This window comes from Leptonychotes weddellii, chromosome 9 (genome assembly GCF_054177405.1).
Source record: "Leptonychotes weddellii isolate Sample4059 chromosome 9, ASM5417740v2, whole genome shotgun sequence".
NCBI lineage: Eukaryota > Metazoa > Chordata > Mammalia > Carnivora > Phocidae > Leptonychotes > Leptonychotes weddellii.
Genome location: NC_138377.1, coordinates 62,679,323 through 62,701,108, shown reverse-complemented (window position 1 = coordinate 62,701,108; position 21,786 = coordinate 62,679,323).

The window sequence follows — 21,786 nt, the reverse complement described above, 5'->3', positions numbered from 1 at the left end:
CTGCTCCTCCCTCTAGATCTGGGACTGACTACGGCAATGAGACTGGAACAGCACATGTATTAGAAGTGAAGAGCATCACTGGGAATTTAGAGACTGTGTCTACTTTGGAAGAACCCAAGGGAACTTCAAGAAAAGTAATCAGAGTGAGTAGGAAAGGATACATAATGCGAAGTGTTCCCTCCAGGAACTTTACTTCAACAAGAACAAGAGCATTTCCCTGAAGGACATGAGTAATGTCAAATGTAACTGTTCACCATGCTTCTCCAAGGCACCAAATGGGCTTTTAAGCTACACATTCCTGCGGGTTTAACAATAGATTCAAAATAGGAACTGTAAATTTGTTCTCTGCCTTTCTAAATTTGCAACCAGCAGCAGACAGTATTGGGGTTGTTGTGTGGTCTGACTGGGATATCTGTTTATAATTCAGTACGAGGGCTAGAAAAAAATGGATTGGGACCACCTCAGAGGTTTCAGTGTTTTTTACCCTCTGTTTTATGTGGTAAAACCACAAGACTGACCAAGAGCAAAGCTTTGGCAGCCTCTGAAAGTATTTGCAAAAGACATTTGCAGAATGTAGGCTTACTTTATGAATAAACAACAACAATAAAGATATAATTTTTACTTATAATCCCTTAGAAATAATGAGCCTACATCTTAGCCATTTCCTTGGAGGAGAGAACAGGTCAAAATACCAACACTCTATGAGGATAGAGAAAACCACCGCTATCATCCCCAGACACTGCTGTAAGGAGACTAACGTGAAAACTCGTCCATCCTTGACCTCTGTACTGACACTTCCAAAACACTGTTTTTGCATCAATCTGTCCCTTCCCCCTGGCTTTCTAAGGAGGAGTCCTATGACTCCCAATTGTCAGCAGAAACATCTTGCTACAGACATTCCTAGTATTTCTAATCAAAAGGATTTGTCCTCTTCACCACTGTTTCCCAATCCTAATCGCTTAATGCCTTAAAAGAAGATTGCCCCAATGCTGACCATCCAGGCCAGGATAGTGAGATTCGTTAGAGTAGGGACTTGGCAGCCACACTTTCTGGGTGAGAATTCTTTGCTCTGCCTTTTCATGCGTGTGACCTTGAATAAATGACTTAATCTCTCTGAACTTCAGTTTCCTTCTCCCATCGGTAAATACACACATAGAGATAGACAGGTAGATAATTGGGGATTGTAATCAGAGTCTGGCATTTATCCTTCTCATCACCTACATGAAAGGCACTGAAGATATGGAGATCGCTAAGACATAATCCACGTACTTAGGCAACTCAAAAGTTCAGTGGAAGCCGGGCACTTATAACACCTTGTAATGGCTGTGATAGAGTCAGATACTAATTACTTTAGGAAGACAGAGGAAAAAGTAATTAGTTCCCCCTGAGGGTTTAGGGAGAGATTCATGGAGAACCTGTGCTGCCCTGAAATTTTAATACATATCCAGAAGCCACTGAGAGTGAAGTCAAGGGCAACGTGAGTGAGGACCAGTTCCTACAAGCCTGTGGACAACCCCTCTCCTGGTATCACCCCCCTCCCCTCCGGACAAGGTTATCTATACACACATATGTTCCCCAGCTGTGCCAACCCTTTGCCTTGCTGTTGCCATCATTACTTGAAGAGTTACAGCTCCTCTCCAGGACTATTGCTTTCAAAGCAGCCTTCGTTCCTCTGTTGAGCAGTGAGCAGTTAATCATTAGAGCCACAAGGAGCCGACCACCACTGAGGTATAGACACACATATGCATAAATATATATATGCATTTGTGTATGCATACATATATGTATATTAAGTAAATAATGTACATACATATATTAAGTAATTATACATGTGTACATATTAAGCACCTGAGTTCATAGCTCTTTGTTAGGGCTCCAAAAATAAAAATATGTCTGAGGTCCTTGCCCATAAAGAGTTTTAAATATAGTAAAAGATATGCCCATGCCATACCACAGGCACTGCTCGCACAGAGGGGAAAAGAGTAAGTATTTGTAATACTGTCTTTAGCTCACACTACTACCAAGAAAGCTGGGAAACACACTGTAAGCTACCCCAGTATTCTCTACTTGCAAGCACTGTTTCCACCAAGTAGCAAATAAAAAGGCAAACAGAAAAAGGAACAACTATTAGATATTGTGTGTTCATTATGTATATCCTATGACCATCTGGAAGCCACATTCTCTCAGCAATATCTCACCAAAGATCACCCTGTCCCCCCCAGCTACATCCTGTTCTAAGAGAGAATAGTTTCCCCCTTAGGGGCCATGAGCATAGAAAAGGAGTACTAGTTTGGGGATCAGAACATCCACATTCTAAACCAGACACAGCTACAAAACTAGTTAAGTGCCTTTGATCATTTCATATCTTTTTATTTCCCCATCTAAAAATGAAGAAATTGGCCTAAATGATCAGTAGAATGACTTCCAATTCTGACATTATCCTAAAGACAGAGGCAACCATTCCTGAGAGTGGCACCCAAATTGCAGCTTCTTTGTTTCTTTTCTACTTTTTGCTCCTCTCTTTCCCCAGCCAAAGTACCCTCATTTTATTGCATAGCCCAAGAATTCAAACCACAGATCCCCTTGGGAATGCAGGGAGTCATCTTGGATTTCTAAATGTTGGCCAGTTCAAAATCTCTTCATGTGTTTATTTTCAAATGTATTTTGCCTGTGAGAAGGACATGAATTTGAGGGGGTCCAGAGGACAAAGTGTTATAGACTGAATGATGTCCCTCCCAAATTCATATGTCGAAGTCCCAGATCCCAGTACTTCAGAAAGTAACCATATTTGGAGATAAGATCTTTAAAGGGGTAATGAAGTCAAAATGAGGGCCACTAACCCAATATGACTGGTTGTCCTGATGACAAGAGGGAGAGACACCATAAAATGCCCAAGCACAGAGAAAAGGCCATGTGTGGAAGCAATGAGAAAGTGGCCATCTGCCAGCCAAAGAGAGGGGCCTCTGGAGAAACCAAACCTGCAGACACCTTGATCTTGGACTTCCAGCCTGCAGAACCATAAGAGAATTTCTATCATTGAAGCTACCCAGTCTGTGGTATTTTGTAATGCCAGCATTAGCAAACTGAAATAGTAGGAACTCAAAGAATAAAAATGAATGAATATCTTCTGAATCACAGATTCTTGAAACATCATGTTTCTGTCTATCTATAAATTTCACAAATTACCGAGAAGCCCAAGAGGTGGGAATCCCCAAATAAATGATTTTGGAAGAATAGAGTGGTCCATCCACCTACCATTTGTATTTGAAATTATTTTCTTGCCTTTGTAGAAGCAGATACCACATCATAAATTCTAACAATCACTTCCAGGGGGCCAAAATATCCAAATAAGCAGGACTACATAGACATCTCCCAAAGGTATAAATTTTTCTAGATGTATGAACTGGTGACTCTGTAAGCTACTCTGAACCAAAGAAAAATACTATATCAGAAGATGATCTGATTCAGTGTGCTCTGAAATCTCCCAAGAAAAGCTTCCTTCACAAGTAGAGCTTTTTTTTTTTTTTTTTTTTTCCGTTCTGGCAAACTTTGTCTTACCAAGTTTTATTCAGACCATCTGAGTTAAAGCACAGTTGTGACTTGATTGATACTTACTTCCATGTGGAAAACACTGCAAAGTTTCTTTTGCATTGATTAGTGTCTTCCAGCTGCCTAAAACCCCACAATGAATTCACAATGCATTAGGGATCACATCAGGGGGTTATTTATGGGTGAGGAGCATGCTTCTCTCCACCTCTATTGTGCTATCTATTTGCCAAAAGGATCAGAGACATATTACAGAGAACTTCTTGGGCATTATTCCCATGCAGAGTGAATGGCAGTTTCTGATTAGCCTTAAATTAGCTTATTTGCAATTTATTTTTTACATAGGAAATATTCATTTGCTTTCTCATAACTAAGAGTCTATACTTATCCATCACCATGTCTTGCCATAAATCTGAACAGAACTGTCTGCGGGCCTGAGCTACAGTTTCATCACCAGCATTAACAGGGTCACCCAATATGCTTATCACTGAGGTGTGAACTCAATCAGACTCTTATCTGGTTCCACCACTAAAATAAATAAATCAGCAAATTGCTAAAAATAAATGGAGCCATATCTTATTCAAAATGTTATCTGCATCTGCTGAGAAAGAATCCAAGGGAATCAGCTCTTACAGAGTTCTTCTGCGGTGTTAAAAATTGTAGGGCACGACGCCTGAGGACACAGAGCAAGACAGAACCAAGACTTCCAGTATCGGATTAGAATTTCCACAACATGAAGTAAATGGTGACCTTCTGATTCTTAGCTAGGCAACAGGCTTAGGTTTTATCAGGGGCATGGTGACTTTTAATAAATGGAAATGGATGGGCAAAATCAGAAGACAGAGAAAAACATGAAGCTGAGTTAATCTCTTTTCTGAAAGAAGTTATTCTATTTCCCCCAATCCAAGAAATGCAGTTTGGTCGAGGAGTGCTACTGAGTAATCAATAATCAAAGGCAGAAATACTTTCAATGCCCCAAACTTCTGAAATAAGCGCAAGAGAAGAGGATGGATAGGAGAAAATAAATGGAGAAATAGAGGGGCCAATTCTATTTTTAAATGGTTCTTAAATGCAGCCTTACCTAATGGGGCCTGACTACCACACCAGAAGAAAAATGAACAGAATAAAGGTAACAATAGCAACAAAACATACAAAAAAAAATTGCTTTTGATTACATTTTCTAAAACACACAGTTTTTCCAGCTACCGTCTCTTTGAAAATAGCTATGGTAGAGGGTGTTTGAGTGTACCCGTGCAATCCAGGGCTTGCATTTTAGTTATTCTGTGTCTTTTATTTTGTTGGACTTGAGGCTGCACAGATATCCCTCTAGGTTAATATCTCATTGTCAGGGATGGTGCCCCATAGGGAAGTTCGGTCGCCTCCTTCAAAAGTTCTTTCAGATCCTACCCCTCACTGTCAAAACTTCTGGCATTTTCTATTGGTTTTTCATTCCCTTTTATGTATCTTCTTTTTATTATATATTTTTTTCCTTCCTCTCTCTGTTTTCCCTCTATCTCCTCCTGCTGTTCTTATTATCTCTAGTCCCACAGGTTCTCAGCTGTGGGTTTTCTTTGTTTTCTGTGTTTGACTGGTAGCTTCTTTGACTCCATCTCAGTAACTCTAGGGTTCTCTTTCAGCATTTGCTTTCCCTCTAATCAATGCCTTTCTTGTTTAAAACTACTGTGGTCTTTGGTTTGTTCCGCGGGCTATTTGCCTTATTGTGACAAGAAGGATGAATTGTCTTCTGCTTCTCCAGCAGACCTAAAGTGCTACCATCCATCAACCTGGAGATGATTTCATATATTGAGGAAGTCAGGGGCCAGAATGATACTAAATAAACAGTACTTGACTGAAAATTATTCTCTGTGGAGCCCCGATCCCTGGCTAGCAGTATCTGCCAGCAGAGAAATCAGGTATTGATCAACTTCATTGTCATTAATTTAAACGCTCAAGTAGTCATGGAGAATGTGGATCTGCCAATGTGTTTCAAAGTATCAACAGGAAAAAAAATACATGTATTTACTTTTTTCTAAACTAATTGAATTATAATTCGCGTGTATGTGTGTAATTGGTGGGAATGAGAATTCTCTACACAGACACACATGACGTGAACTAACTTATTCTCAAAGCTATACAATACTGTTATGACCCTTGAACATCCAAATTGCTAACATGCGATATTTTATTCATTTGGTCAATTCCCAAGTAAATACTCATCTAGGTTGTTAAAAATAATTCAGCTGAATAAATCTGAAGATCTAATTGGCTTTATTCAATGATTTGTGAATTGGGCAGCATCCCAGCCAGCAAGTAAAAAGTCGCTCTAAGGAGCTATGCAAAGTAGAAGATTCTTATAGGCAGAAACAGGGCAGGACGAGGAAATTATTAGCAAAAGAAAGGATTGTTTCAGTCAAGGTCACCTTCTTTTAGGGGAAGGGTGAGAGGGTCTACCATGCAGATTACCTCACTAGTGTTAATCAGGAAATTCCAGATCCATTGGTTTAAAATGCCACTCCTGGAATTAGGTTAGGTGTTCAGGCCTGGTTTTTTGTCATGGGGCTTAGCATAAGTGACTACACTTTGGGCCTGTTGTTTCCTTTTTGAACAATGTTAATAAACTTCTGTTTGGTTTTCTTCTATTAATCTGTTTTTTGTTACAGGGGTTTCAGTCAAGAACTGAGAAGGGTAGAGGGAAACTTATTTTTTCTCTCCTGTAGTTGCCATCCACTATTGACATCTAAGGATAATAAACTCTTGTCCTTCTTGGCTTGGTCAGGGCCTAATGACCCTGCCATCCTGATTTAGCCTTTCCTATTGTCTTGTGGCCTTCACAAATCCCTCTGAGTCTCCTTTGTGTCATCTATCTGGCACAAGGCCTAGCCTGTCCACCTCACAGACTCTGCCACGGAATCACCTCACTTTTCTACACACACTCATCATGTTGGCTCAGAACAAGTCTCCTGGCTCTTATCTGAAAGTCCATAGCACCTAGAAGCCACGTTTGACACAAGTATGTAAAACAGACTGTTTTCCATCTTACCTCTGGATTCCTCTCTCCTTACTACACTTGGATGTGTGGGGTTGTCATACACAGCAGTCATATGCCCAAGTCCCAAACAAGGTGCAGAGCAAGAGGCTCTCTTTCCTCTTTCCAGACCTAGAAAGGGAAAAATCATAATATACATATGACCATGCCCCTTCTTCCTTCTATATCTATATCTATATCTATATCTAGTCCCCTAATCTTTGGACTAGAAAAGGTGGTCTGCCTTTCTTTTCCCTTTTGCTGTATGATGGGGATATTCCCTTGATCTCTTGCTACTTACTGAGATGGCGTCTGCTTCTCCCTCACCCCTGAGACTATAATGGTAGCCAGGGAGTGTGGAGAGAATCTGGCTTACCAAATAACAACAAACAACCAGGCATTTCAAATATACCCAAGATAAAGACTGTGCATTTTTAAAAGCAAATTTCATTAATTCACACCACCCAAGTTCAAAGAAAATTAGTCCATGATTTGAGATTTTCAGATGAACTTCAAGTTTAGGAGAGGATGAACTTGCTTTATACTGAGGAGATACAACAGAAGATCTAGAAGACAGTGTGTGAGGTCTTAGAGCAAGTATTGGTAGAGCTCTTAAGAGGGCCTTGGCCGGGTGGGTATAATCGGGGTGCTGCCTCTACAGTCACACAAAGCCCAGCACTCAGAAAAGTTTTGGTCTGATACTCTGTGGTAGCTGTCCTGAAGTTCTTAATAATTTTCTTCTTTTTTAACAAGATGTCCTGCATTTTCATTTTGCACTGACCTTCTGAGCACTAGCCATATATTCTTGGAGTTTGGAGTACTTGAATATAGAGAATAGTGCCCAAAGGCTGGAGATTCACTCATATATTCCAAGGAACAGGACGTGGGGAAGCCCTGAAGTTCTGTGCCCCCCAAAAAGAATGGAGGGAGATGCCTACTCCAGTGAGCTCTTGACTCTCAGAATTTATAGAAGAGGTCAGTAAAGAAAAAAAAGTCACACGTCTGACTTACTGGAGTTTTCTCGTAAGATGTACACAGAATAGAGAGCCTGGATGGCTCAGTCAGGTAGGCTTCTGACTCTTGATTGACTCAGGTCATGATTTCAGGGTCCTGGGATTGAGGGCTCTATGCTCAGTGGGGAGTCTACTTCTCTCCCTCTCTCCCTCTCCCTCTGCTCTTCTCCCGGCTCATGTTCTCTCTCTCTCTCTCTCTCTGTCTAAAATAAATAAATAAATCTTAAAAAGTAAAAAGAAGATGTATACACAATGATAGGAATAGATCATGATTCACCTCTTGAGAGGTAATAGTCATGAAATGAAACCAGACCAAGACTGAGATGCCTTGCCACCACCAATGAGCTGTTAGGCAGGCAAGTAGAATATCTCCTCCCAGCTGCCCTTTCTTCTGAGGGGATGGGATCAAGTAAGACTACTTGAGGGTTTTAGAGTCAGATAGCAAAAAGAGGGGAAATTTAGAAAGAGATAGTGGCATGGACTGTTATCACTGACTGATAAGTGATTATAATTTAATTTGAATACTTAGTGAGAAAAACTGAAATATTCAGAACTAAGTTGTATTACGGAAATAATTGACCATATTAAAAAAAAGAAAGAATAGGCCCCAAATGCAGTCACTTTTGCTAAGCCGCACAACAGCAAACCAGGACTTAATACCTAACCTAATAATAGTTTCAGGCTTTTCCAGGAGTGGAATTTTTAATCAATCAACCTGTAATTTCTTGATCAACATTAGTGAGATAATCTGCATGATAGAATACTGCCCCTTCCCTCAAAGGAGGGTGATTTTGCCTGAAAGAATCCTTTCTTTTCCTTTGGTAATAACTTTCTTCTCTCACCGTATTTTTGCCTATAAAAGTCTTCCATTTTGTACAGCTCCTCTCCTTTCTGCTTGCTAGATGGGATGCTGCCTGATTCATGAACCATGGAATAAAAAGCTAATTAGATTTTCAAAATTACTCTGTTGGATTTTGTTTTTTAACAACCTATATATCTCATACATATGAGAGAAACCCAGGAAAAAACAAGTAACTCCCTGAGGTGGCCTCAACCACTAGTTTAAATACCATCTTCAGCTAAAGACAGAAAACTAAAACAAAAAAAGTTGTAGGGAAGCCAGTTGTGGGGAAGTGCCCAGGAAAAGTACTATAACCAAGAGTAAGGTTTGTTGGGCGCCTGGGTGGCTCAGTCGGTTAAGTGGCTGCCTTCGGCTCAGGTCATGATCCCAGGGTCCTGGGATCGAGTGCCGCATCGGGCTCCCTGCTCTGCGGGGAGCCTGCTTCTCCTTCTCCATCTGCCTGCTTCTTTGCCTACTTGTGCTCTCTCTCTATCTCTCTGTCAAGTGGATGGATAAAATCTTAAAAAAAAAAAAAAAAGAGTAAGGTTTGTTATGCATATTTAAGTCTGTGCTTTCTCCATTGATAAGATTCTCTCATGATTTAGAGTCATCCTCTCCTTCCTGGTACTGAAAGGGACACACCCTAATACATGGAGCTTTCCTTATAAATGTAAATATCCCTTACAAGGGGGTAAGTTCTATTCTCAGAACTTCTCCAGTGTCTGCAATTTCTCAGAATAACCAGCTCAAAATAATCTCTCTGCCAAAAAGTCGTATTTTGGGGTGGCATATTCTGCTATCCTTCACAGCAGTGCCCGTATACTGGATAAGGTTGCTCCTCTCAGTGGGCACAGCCAATACTGTATCCCAGGACTGTATCCCAGGACCAGTACAAGGTCAGAGGATCAACTTCTGCTACTTCTACAAAGTCATATAGTCCTCTTCCTCATGAACTCAGATGCTGTTTTTGCAAACAGAAGGAAGTCGATATTTGAGACCCTCACTGTGCATTTTGCCTAAAGAAACTGAGTTATCCAAAGGACATATGCTGGAGTAGCCCTGATAGGCAGTTAGATGTTAAATAAGTTAAATACTGAAATGAACAGACACTTGTTTAGGAGATGCTGCTAATTAGCTTCAGTGACAAAGTACATTTTGAGCAAAGAACTAAGCAAGTTGAGGGACTGACATGAGAATATATACGGGAGGGGTATTCCAAGGACAGAAAAGAGCAAATACAAAGGCCCTGGGGTGGGGGAAGTGACTGCCATGGTCAAGAAATAGCAAGGAGGTCAGGGTGAGCGAAGTGGACTAAGGGGAGGGGGTAAATAGTAAGAGATAAGGTCATAGAAAAAATGGGGGAATCAGATGTTGAAAAGTCTCTGGGGCCATTATAAGGCCATTGGCTTTTATTCTGAGTGCAAGCAAAGAATATTAGATGGTTGGCCCATAGGAGTGATATGATCTGACTTCTATTCTAAGAGGATCACTTTAGACTATAGGAGTTAAGAGAAGACACAAAGAGATTTCTTAAGAAGATACTGTGACAATCCAAATGAGAGATGGTAGTGGCTCGAACCAGGATAGTTATGATGGAAGAGTGACTTTAATTTGGGGCATTTTGAGCTGAGCTACTGATAATGCATTCATGTAGTGACACAAATCTGGTGAAATCTGTATCAAGGAACCAGATCTGGAAACCTTCAGTTTCTAGATGGTATTTGAAGCTATACAACTGGATGAGATCATCAAGGGACGGGATGTAGAGAGAAAATAAGATTAATCAAAATATTAAGCCCTGAAGCAATTCCCTATTTAGAGTTCAGGGAGATGAAGAGGAACACAGGAAAGTGGAAAGAAAGCCGAGTAAGTTTTAGGGTCTTGTAAACCAAGTAAAGAAACACTTTCAAGGAGGAGAAAGATAATCTGATGTCATATAATACAGACAGGTCTAATGAAGACCAGGAATTGACTGGATTAGACTAGATAGAAGCTGTTCATGAGTTTACCAAGATCAGTTTTGAAACAGTGATGGGTCCCTGATTGGAAGGAACTCAAGAGGAAATGGAGGAGAAGAATCAGAAATGGCAAGTATATATCACTCAAAGTTTTTTGTTTGTTTGCTGGTGGAGAAATAAAGTAATTGCTAGTTAGATATGTGGAGTCAAGAAGTTGTTTTATCTTCAGGATCAGAAAAATGATGGCATATTGTATGTTGGTGAGAATGATCTAGTAGAAAGGGAAGATTTTATGATGCAGAAGAGAGGGGGAAGGATTGCTGGACAGCCTAAGAGGACATGGCATATATTGTACAAGCAGAGGAGTTAGCCATACAAAGATGCCCAGTTTGTCTGTGTAACAGAGAGAAGGCAAGTCCTGACTTGCTCGTGATTTCCATTATCTCATGAGGTATAACACGGATTGTAAATACTGTCATTTTAGTTATAAAGGTGAAGAAACTGACACATGGTGATTTTCAAAAGACAAGAAGGCAGTGTAGCATAGGAGCTTAGGTCAAAGACTCAGTCAAAGGGATGAGTCCAGCTCTGCCATTCTAAACTCAAGTTTCTTACTCTTCAAAAACTGATTGTGAGAATTAAGTGAGGTATTGGGGGAGCTGATCACCGTGCAGTAGAGCCGAGCTACAGCTGCTCAATGCTGTCCGTGTCCTCTTGTCCTTGCCACAGCACTTTCCCATACTTCCTAGCTATGGGTACAGGTAAGTGGGGCCCTGTGACTGAGTTCTGTCCATATAAGTGTGAACAGGGTGGTGACCATCAGTTTCAGGCCCAGCCTGCTCTCACTTCTACCACATTCTTCCTCTCTTCTCTTTCCCTCATCTTTCTGTCAACAAGGGATGCAATGGAGAACTTTGATGCCAGAGAAGATAGCAGAGGCACTAACTGGAATGAGGACAGGCCCCTTCTGATTTGACTTGAGCAAGAAATAAACCTTTATTATATCAAACCACTAAGATTCTTGGCTTGTTTATTACAGATGCAAGAATTAATTAACGAATACAGTGAGTCATTAATAAATGTTAAATATTGATATTACTGTAGTCAGCCCCAGACCACAACATTAATTGATGATGGATGTCAGCAAACATCCGAGTTTATCCACTCCTTGTCTAATGTTCTTCTCCACTATCTACTAGGTGACCTATTTTTTGTCCACTGTGCAGAGGAAGCCATTATCTCTTTCGGAGCATAAACCCTACTTGCTAGAAAAGGAAGAGCAGAATTAGATCTTGTCAGAATCTCAATCTATAAGCCATCTTATAATTACCTTAAGCAGCAAAACTCTGTTCCTTTGGCTCTCTCTTTTTAAGTTGAAATGTAACCAAAAATAAATAACTGAGGTTATGTATCACTGAATAAATCAGATTATGAGCATTTGATCTACTGATGCAGAATATCTGGTACTCTAAGGTTTATACCACAACTGGGTCACAAGAGAAAACATTTCCAGCTACCATCTCTAAACTTTATGTGGATAGACAGCGGTAGACATTTTTCAATTAGCGATATGATAATTGCTATCCTAGAATTTGCTTAATTTCTCCAATTCAAAAAGAATCCAATTTTCTTTCTTATACCTTCCTGTTTAATTGGAACATAACATTAGGAAAAACTATTTAATATTCAAGAAGTATATCTCAAATAGCATCATGTCATGAATATTCCCCACTGTAAAGTCATACTTCTGCTTTGACCTTGTTGTCATTGTTTTGTTACATAATTTATTCAGCCTGGTATGTCTTACAGATTAAATACTCTAGAAACAAATTAAAAAGCATCCCAGTGGCTTAGAAATGTCAAGTAAGACTTCTTTTCTCCGAATACCTCTTGTAAAATGGGATAGTGAAAAATAACCCCACAAAATTGGCCAGATGATTTGTTTAGAGATCAAATTTCCAAGTGAAATAAGCATCTCTCTTAAAAAAAAAAAAATCTTGTAACTCACTTCTCATTGTTGGATTCAGACAGGCACATACAACTTGCCCATTGACATGTGAAGGAGAGAAAGCAATCCTCTTTCTCCTGCCCAATACCACAGGCTTTTTATAATCAAAACATACAGGCTTTAAAGAAGACGCTTCCCCAGAAGGCAGCCTGCTCACCCTTCCTTGGCCCCATTGAAGAGAGTTGCCAGGAAGACAACAGGGCTCCTGAGCAGAGCTTTCCAGCAATAGAATGGGCTGCTATGCTATGAGTCCTGGGCCCTAGAAGTTTACACTCAGAAGCCAGATGACGAACCATGGCAGAAGGTATAAAAGGGCTCCTTAATTGAATGGAAAATTCATTGATTCATTACTTAAAAGCAAAACAAAACAAAAAACACCCTCTATTGAGAATAGGCACTGAGAATACACGTATGAAAAGACTAATATCCCTTGAGAAGTTATTAACACTCCCTCTGTGCCAGGAGCTATTCTAAGCAAGTCTTAACCTTACAGGTATGAATCCATCTAATTCTCACAACAGCCCTATGAAGTTGGTCTTATTATCATACTTATTTTATAGAAAACAAACTGAGGCTCAGGGAGATCAAGAAACCTGTCCAAGTCACCTAGACAGCAAATGAGAAAGGGCTTGAACATAAGGCTCCCTGACTTCAGAGTTCATGTCCCGTCCCTGCCTCCACTTCCTTTGGCTCTGAGGCCTTGCAGTCTATGGGGTGACCAACTGAAAAACAATTATGTTCTGATAAGGGCAAGAGTGAAGGCATGTATGAAGTACAGAGATATACCATATATGTCAAGCAGGAATTTCCAGGTTAGTTTTAAACCTTGATGTCTGATTTTAAGGTCAAACTGACTATAATAGGGAGAACACAAATAGAATGGATTTTTGACTTAGGCAACTTGTTCCAAATGTATAAGACAGTATTAGAGTAGGGCCTTACACATATGAAGAAGAGTACCTAGCCTTCCCACTTCAAAACATCACTCCCATACTTTTGCAAAAGCACAAAAGCAGGCTACGTTGCAAACATCTGCTATGAACACTCTTGCTATGTCAAGCCAGGTCTCTTTCCCCTACGATCAGGAGAAACAGGCTCTTTAGATCATATCCTTACGATTAAAAAAAAAAAAAAGTAAAAAATAGTTAATTTAAGTTCTGGGAGTCATTTTCACATAAAAATGAATTGATCTGAAGACCATTATGATCAGCCATATAGAAAATGACCTATTAGATGCTCTAAAAAACTGATTCCCCTAAAATACAATTGATTATGGGGTTATTTATAACCTCGGCCCAACTTCAAAAGGCAGAAATTGTAAAGCCCATCCAATAAATGCATCTTTTGTAAATTTTCCCAATATATTCACATTCTACCTTTCTCTTTTGCAAGCCCATTACAGGCCCTGATAAAGATTGATCTGCATTACTCAATTCTTCTAAAAGTTCACTCCTTTTTTTTTTTTTTTTTAAGTTCACTTCTCCTCAAAGATGGCTATGGGTAGTACTGATTTAGAGATACAGGCAACAAGTTTGTTGGTCTTTTTGCTTTGCAAATGAACCTCTCCATTTAAGAATAATAATTACCATGGTAACCCTACCAGCTTAGGAATTGTTCACGCATGCAGTTTCCAGGGGGAAAAAAAAATCTCAGCATTTCTGAAGCTAGTTTAACCCTTCAAGATTCAATGTCCCTTTTTCTATGGCAGAGTCAATTTGGTTTAACATTTTTGTCAAAACAGATAAGAAACCTTTTCACTGGAGGCATCAAGAAGAGATGGGAACAAACAGAATGAGAAATAATATATTTAATAGAATCTACTCTCATTTAAAGAAGACAAGCCAAATATGGCATTTGAAATAGCAATTGGCTCAGATGCGGGCCACACTCTTGCACATCTCAGCTCTGAGATGATGGTGTAAGTCATGAATAGTGCAGTCAGGATGCAGTCCGTGGGGAGGAGGTACCGCAAGCCATTCTGTCTCCTCTCCTTTTCCGGGTGTAGCATGAAAATCAGACCACGTAGGAAATGAACAACCTCGACGTCATAATTGGGATGTAACTGCACCTCATCAACAGAAGTCGGAGGTTGGACCAGTTCTCATGGCTTCTGTCTGCCTTTTCTTCTTACCTCAGTCCGCCTGATGGCATTTTCCTGCAGTACTGAATGTGAGAGCCAAATCGAAGCCTGAAACGTTTCCTGCACGTGCAGTTCAATAGGAGCAAACACATACCTCCTAGAAAAGTACGATTTGTACTGTACAAACACTGAATTGGGTTTGCACTTCCATATTAGAATAAGGAACTCTAAGTTAATCTAACAGACTATGCGCCAAATCTGTAAAAATATTGGATATTCTTGCTAGCATTTCTTATTAGTGGTTAAAAGAAGGAATTCTCGCTTTGAATCCCTCGCCATAAAAAAATACTGCATTCTGCCAGTGCATTCGAAAAAGCAGTTAGAGCGATAGCAAAGGAAGACATGGAAAATTATACTGTCCACGTACAAGTGCATTCATCCTGTCTCCCCGTAAACCTACGCTTGATTCATGAGCCTCCTTGGTTAATATCTCCGAATATATTTTTCTCATTTATTTTTTACTCCATTGTTTTCAATTTCATTATATAATTTAAATTGTATTGTCTGTGAACTGTATAGCTCATCTGGTGAATTTGTTCTGTCAGTAAGATTACTTCTTTTTTGCACATCTATTAAAATTTTAATAAAAGTTTCACTGGTAGGCAAGCCAGAAGTACTTTTAGAGAATTATTTATTACATGTTCCTGTTGATGAAGATGGAGAAAAGGAAGGTGTAAAGAATGGAGGGATCCAATTTGAGCACAGTATTCTAGCAAACATTTAATGATGATGAATAATGTTATTATTACTATTATTATTTTATGAACATTTCCTTCTTCCAGGTATTCTCTCTGGAAGAAAAAGACTACATAGGAAGAGGAACACCAGGCAATTTTCCCCACACAACCCCTTTATCTTTCCATCAAATTTTGTTGCACACACAGGGCAATGAGCCTCCGAAAATAATGGTTTGTGGCCTTGGTAACTGAAGGCAAGAAACAATATAACCATTGCCCGATCTCATGATGGGAATGAAATAAACTACTGTCACTACTTTTTATCTTTTTTCCCAATCCTTTCACATCTTCAAATCATTCTTCATTTCCCAGCCTTTAGCATTGTTCTTCATTACTTCTTTTTTTTCCCAAAAAGCTTGCTCCTAGCTCTACAGCCAGAGGAAAAGCTTATAGTGGATGAAACAAGATTCTTTTGCACAGCTGCTTTAGGTGAGTTTTTGCATTCCACTGGAAAGCTTAAATGACACTGAATTCATGACATCAACATGGTTTTAATCATTATGCTGAGATAAAAATGGTCGGATAATAGCCCCTTCCTCAGATGACCTGAAAGTCCCTTTGTTCAGTCATCCTTCTTGCCACCTCCTGTCTCCCCCATCCCCTTCATAGCATCATTTCTTTATTCATAAATATTATTACCCCAGCTTTCTGGAATGTAGTGAGTTGAAGAAGTTTTAAAGAAGTAGGAGAAGGTGGGTACTTTCCCATAGTGTCTTCAGCAGCCCTCAATTGGAGAAGTACCAGGAAAGGTTATACTTTCAGATCCTCCTTTCCTTCTCCCTGCCACAGTGCCTAAATTCCCACCGTTAGAGGTCCACTTTTGGTGATGACAGCATTTTTATTGTAAAGCTTTCTCTCTTAAAATGTAACTATCCCGGGGAGGAAAAAGGCATTAAGTTGGTTATCTATAAGGGCCCCTGTGAATTCCTGCATCTGAACTCATTTTCTTCCCCTGACATGTAGCTTAAACAGAGTATCAAGGGAATAGTATTTGTTATTGGAAAAAAAAAATAGGAAGGCTATTGTGGCTATTTTAGAGCATAGGATATTTTCAGTAAGGTGAAAAGCCTCCATGAGAACCATAGAGAGATTATGGAGATAATGTTTGCAAGCAAAAAGAAAAGAGACCCAGAAAGAAGATGAGATGGGAGATGAACTAAAGAAATTCACTTCTTCATTCCATTACCTAAGGCCTTGGGAGTATATCGGCACCCTACACAAAGCCCTCCAGTGATATAAATTTAAACTACAACTTGTGTCCTGTGCCTTTTGTTTTTTGGGGTTTTGGTTTTTGGGTACTTTTTTTTTTTGACAGAGAGAGAGAGAGAGAGCTCGCACATGAACGAGGGTTGGGGGGAGCAGAGGGAGAGGGAGAGAGAGAATCTTAAGCAGGCTCCACACCCAGCGCAAGCCAGACATGGGGCTCAATCCCACAACTCTGAGATCATAACCTGAGCCACAATCAAGAGTCAACAATTAACCGACTGAGCCAGCCAGTTAAAAGAGGCCCCTCCTGTGTCTTTTAAACTCTATAACCTAATGGGGCGCCTGCGTGGCTCAGTCGTTAAGCATCTGCCTTCAGCTCAGGTCATGATCCCAGAGTCCTGGGATGGAGCCCCGCATCGGGCTCCCTGCTCAGCGGGAAGCCTGCTTCTCCCTCTCCCACTCCCCCTGCTTATGTTTCCTCTCTTGCTGTGTCTCTCTCTGTCAAATAAATAAATAAAATCTTTAAAAAGAAATAAACTCTATGACCTAATCATCACATCTATGAAATGATTTTCAAATTTTTGGAATCAACAGATCTATTGTTACATGTTAGGGTGCCTATACATTTATAAATACATATACAAATATATATAACATATGTGCCACCAGGTTGGAATGGGAGTTATATCAATTTTTTCTTTTGCCTCCCCCTGACTATCCTTACCCAAGTTAGATACAAGATCACTCCAAAGTTTCCTGCAGCCATAAAGAAAGTCAATAATCATACTCAGCCCCAGATAATTTAATAGTATTCTGCTCTAGGGTAATCATTTGACTCTCCATCAATTGTATATTGAAAGAATAAAGAAGGTACAATTGAAGTGAATGATGCAACATTATACCAGAATACAATTTATTCCTTTTCAAGACAGCAGGGAACATGCATTCTAACGCAACAACTGGGGAAAAATGCATTTAAAAAAGGAAAGATGGGTCACTAGGTGAGGGGTGTACAGGAACTCTGTGTACTTTGCAACTTTTCTGTACATCTAAGATTATATCCAAATAAAAATTTCCTAAAACAACAGAAAAGAAGGAAAAGAAGAGAGAGAAGGAGAAAGAGAGGCCACAACATTAAGGCTGGGTGGCAAGTAAGGAAAGACAAGGACCTTTTAATGAGTTCCCACACCATGCCAGCCACTGAGCTAGGCGCCTTACATTTTTTTGTTCATCAATTCTGATGTCATTCTAATGACATAGATATTATAATTCTCATCTTAAGATGAAGCACAATAGGGGGTGTCTGGGTGGCTCAGTTGGTTAAGTGGCTGCCTTCAGCTCTGGGAGTTGATCTGGGAGTCCTGGGATTGAGCCCCACATCAAGCTCCCTGCTCAGTGGGGAGCCTGCTTCTGCCCCTCCCCCCTGCTCATGTGTTCTCTCTCTCTCTGTGTTAAATAAATAAAATCTTTTTTTAAAAAAAGATGAAGCACAATGGGATTCTAGAGGATAAAAATGATAAAAAAAGATTAAAAAAATGTATCAAGATCACACAGACAGGGAGCAGCCCAGCTAGAATTTGACTCAATGTGTCCTACTTTTAGAATTTTCTTCTAGCATAATGCTGTATTATCAATTATACCTCAATTAAAAATAATAATAAAGAATTCTCTGAGTTTTCCTCACGTTCACTCTGACCTCTTGCTGTTTCCCATGGCCTGTCTTCTCCTTTGCCACACGACTATTTGATAGACAAGTATCCAATCAAAACTTCATCCTATTCAGTTGATGTGAGTTTTGCTTTGCCATAAAATATGCTGTCCTTGTGAAACACCCAGGTCTGTGTTTAACTTTGTAAGGCAATAAGTTCAAGGAAAACCCAGCTGAGGTACCCAACCCTCAGTGCTGTGATAGTTGCATTTTATATCAAATAGTCCTCTAATATTCTCTTTGACAAGTAGAATCCACACTCCCTCATGTTAAATTGTTAATGGCTTCCCCTGTGGTTGGCTTCTGGTTCTGATTTCATCATAATTTAGACTCCTCATTTTATGTCAGTAAAACTGTCTAGAATAACATCACGGCCCTTGGCTAGAAGCCCTTGATGTGCCTCAGAAACAAGGTGTGTGCTCCCATAAGGTGACTGCTTTCACTCTTGCTCTTTCCTTCTTTTTCCCTCTCTACCTGGCTATTTTCTCTCTGTCTCTTTTGTTTTTCCATTCTGCTTATAATGCTTCTATTGTTTCTTTTTTTTTTTAAAGATTTTATTTATTTATTTGAGACAGAGAGAATGAGAGAGACAGAGAGCACATGAGAGGGGGGAGGGTCAGAGGGAGAAGCAGGCTCCCCGCCGAGCAAGGAGCCCAATGTGGGACTCGATCCCGGGACTCCAGGATCATGACCTGAGCCGAAGGCAGTCGCTTAACCAACTGAACCACCCAGGTGCCCGCTTCTCTTGTTTCTTAAAACATACTCCAAGTGAATCTATAAAATATCTATGTTATTTGTTGGCAGATATTCTAAAAGGATGTGTCTGATCTGAGAATCTTCAGTAGCAATTGAATGATGTATTGAATTACAGATTTGTGCATTATTGTTCTGTAAATGTTAACTATCTCAACTTTTAAGAAGGGAGGAAAATATTCAACACAATATCTTTTCCTTCTAGTGCTTTAGGCTTTCTCTCTCTCTCTCTCTCACCGTGCATTTAATGCTTAAAGGATTCTGTTTAGACAATGACCTTATTTCAATTTGAGGATACAAATTCCTCCAGTTTTCCTAACAAGCATCTATACTTTGGAGTGACCTTCTATAAAATGCAACACAGGAATTATTCGTTCCTCTCAACATTCTCTCAAAGGCTGAAGTTACTTAAGAGGAACGATTTTATTTTTCAGATGTCCTGGTAACTACTAGAGTCAATGCAGGATACTCTAAAAATCTGTTCTTTTAAAACAGATTAACAAGACTCTTCTCACACCCAAGATGTACAAACCCATCATGCCATACTCTGAGACAAAAACAAAACAAAACAAAACAAAAAACACAAAATGAAAGGAGAGTTTGCTCTCACTTCTTTCAACCAACCTATTTGTGATGGTGATGCGTCTTTGTCCCCACAAGACCCCTCGTATCCATTTCCCCAGAGAAATTCATGTGTTGGAGTTCTCTTTGGTAGCATACCTAGAAGGGTGTAGGACATATCCACCACTGATTAGTCCTCTAGGTCGGGACCACACAGCTGATCCTCCAAACCAGAGCACTGTGACAGTGAAACTGAAAGCTATTAGTAATCTATGCTAGAAAAATTTGTATAAACAGGTTATTGTCCTAGGTAAACCAGGATGCATGGTCACTTTGTTCTCTATAATTATTAATAGCATCTGCTTTCACTCTCAAAATCTCCCCATTTTGGACAATAGATTACATTAGTGGTTCTCAAGTTTTTCAGTCTCAAGACTACTTCACCCTATTAAAAATTAATTAGGACCCAAACTAGCATTTGTTTATGCAGATTATATCGCTCAGCCTAATTAGGGCCCAAACTAGCATTTGATATGTGGATTATACATCTCAGCCTTTACATGTGATAAATTAAAACAGACATTTAAAATATATTATTAATTCACTGAGAAATAAAAATACATTACATGTTTACATAAATAATATGTTTACAAACTCTGTTTTCCAAAACCAGTCAGGGAGAAGGTGACATTGTTTTACATTTTTGGAAATCTCTTTAACGTCTGGCCTAAGAGAAGACAGCCAGATTCTCATGTTTGTTTCAAGATTCAATCTGTTGTGACATCACATGTGACACAGCAACCTGAGAAAATGAGAGTGAAAAATGCAAATAACATCATAGTATTATTAAGAAAGTCATTTTGAGCTTGTGCAGACTCCCTGACTACACTTTGGGAACTGCTACATTGTCCTGTCTCCTTATTTAGGGGCAAGAGGAGGCTTCTTCATGGAGCTCCCTAGAACTGGCAAAACCACACAAGCCTTTTTTGTTGTTTTCTCTGCCTAGAACACACTTCCCTTCATCCCCAGGTGGCCACTTCCTTTATATCATTCATGTTTTAACATTAAGGCAGCTTCCTACTGAAGATTTCCCCTGACCTCCAGGAGACAAGGCCACAGCCCTTTGTTGTGGGTTTTGAAGGAGCACTGTGCTTTCTTCATCACAGTACTTACTATGATTTCATGTCATTGCGGATGGAAAGGTCTGTCCACTTCACAGCCTGGGAGTCTCAAATGGGTGAGGACTGGGTCTCTATCCCGAGTACAGCACCTTAGCCCACTCCGCCATCCTGACTTCCCTATCTATTCTTCTTAATATTGTGTGCCTACCACCAGAATGGTGCCTGGCACAGCATCAAAGCTTAATAAATATTTCATGTTCAAATTATTTGTTGAATGAACCAATTAAGGGAATGCCTAAGCTTCCTATCCTGAAAGCCGGGGCATTTATTTGTGACTGGCCACAGAGGAGGCTACTGTCTGTGACAGAATAAAACCAAGTGCCTGACATAAATCGTAATTTTAGTATGCATCATACTAAACACTGAGATACAGACCTAGTTATAATAAGGGCAAAGTAAAGGCAGACCAAAGATGGGAAAAGTGTTAAGGCTTGGGCTCCTCCAAAAGCTTTTTATGAATATAAAGCAGCTTGGCTGCAGTGTGATCATATTATCTATCTTACTTATATTACCAGTTCTTCAGTACCTTGTACTCAGTGAACTCTCCCTCTTCTGCACATAGTAGGCTGACAAATAGCTCTGCATCATGTGCAGATACACATTAGCAGAGCACAAGATTGCATCAAGTTTATCTTATTGTAAAAGAGCAAAAACAACAAAAATTGTTCTGTGTACTACACAAAAGTTTGAAGACAAAAAAAAAAAAAATCTATCTTTGGAACCCTGCCATGTATCCTGACTGGGACCCTTTGTGATGAATGCCTAACCTTTAGCAACTTTGATGCCCATGGGTATTCATGAAGGAACAGAGCTCCAGCTCCGCAGTACATACTCAGCCTCGGGGTGTAGCCCATCTCATCCTCTTTGAGTTATGGGTCCCTGTTCTTTTACTCAGATTTATGAATTCAGACAGCATCATAGGAGGGAGGTACAGCACATAAATCAAATAACATAGGCACATGGGACAAGCTGCAAAATTATCATTGTCCCTTTGCACACTTCACAATGTCAAAGTGAGGATATGTCTACTAGTCTAGAAGTGTGAAACAGTTAACAGCACTCATTAAGTGCCTCGCTTTTTATGTGGGTTTCATTTAGGCACAAGAAAA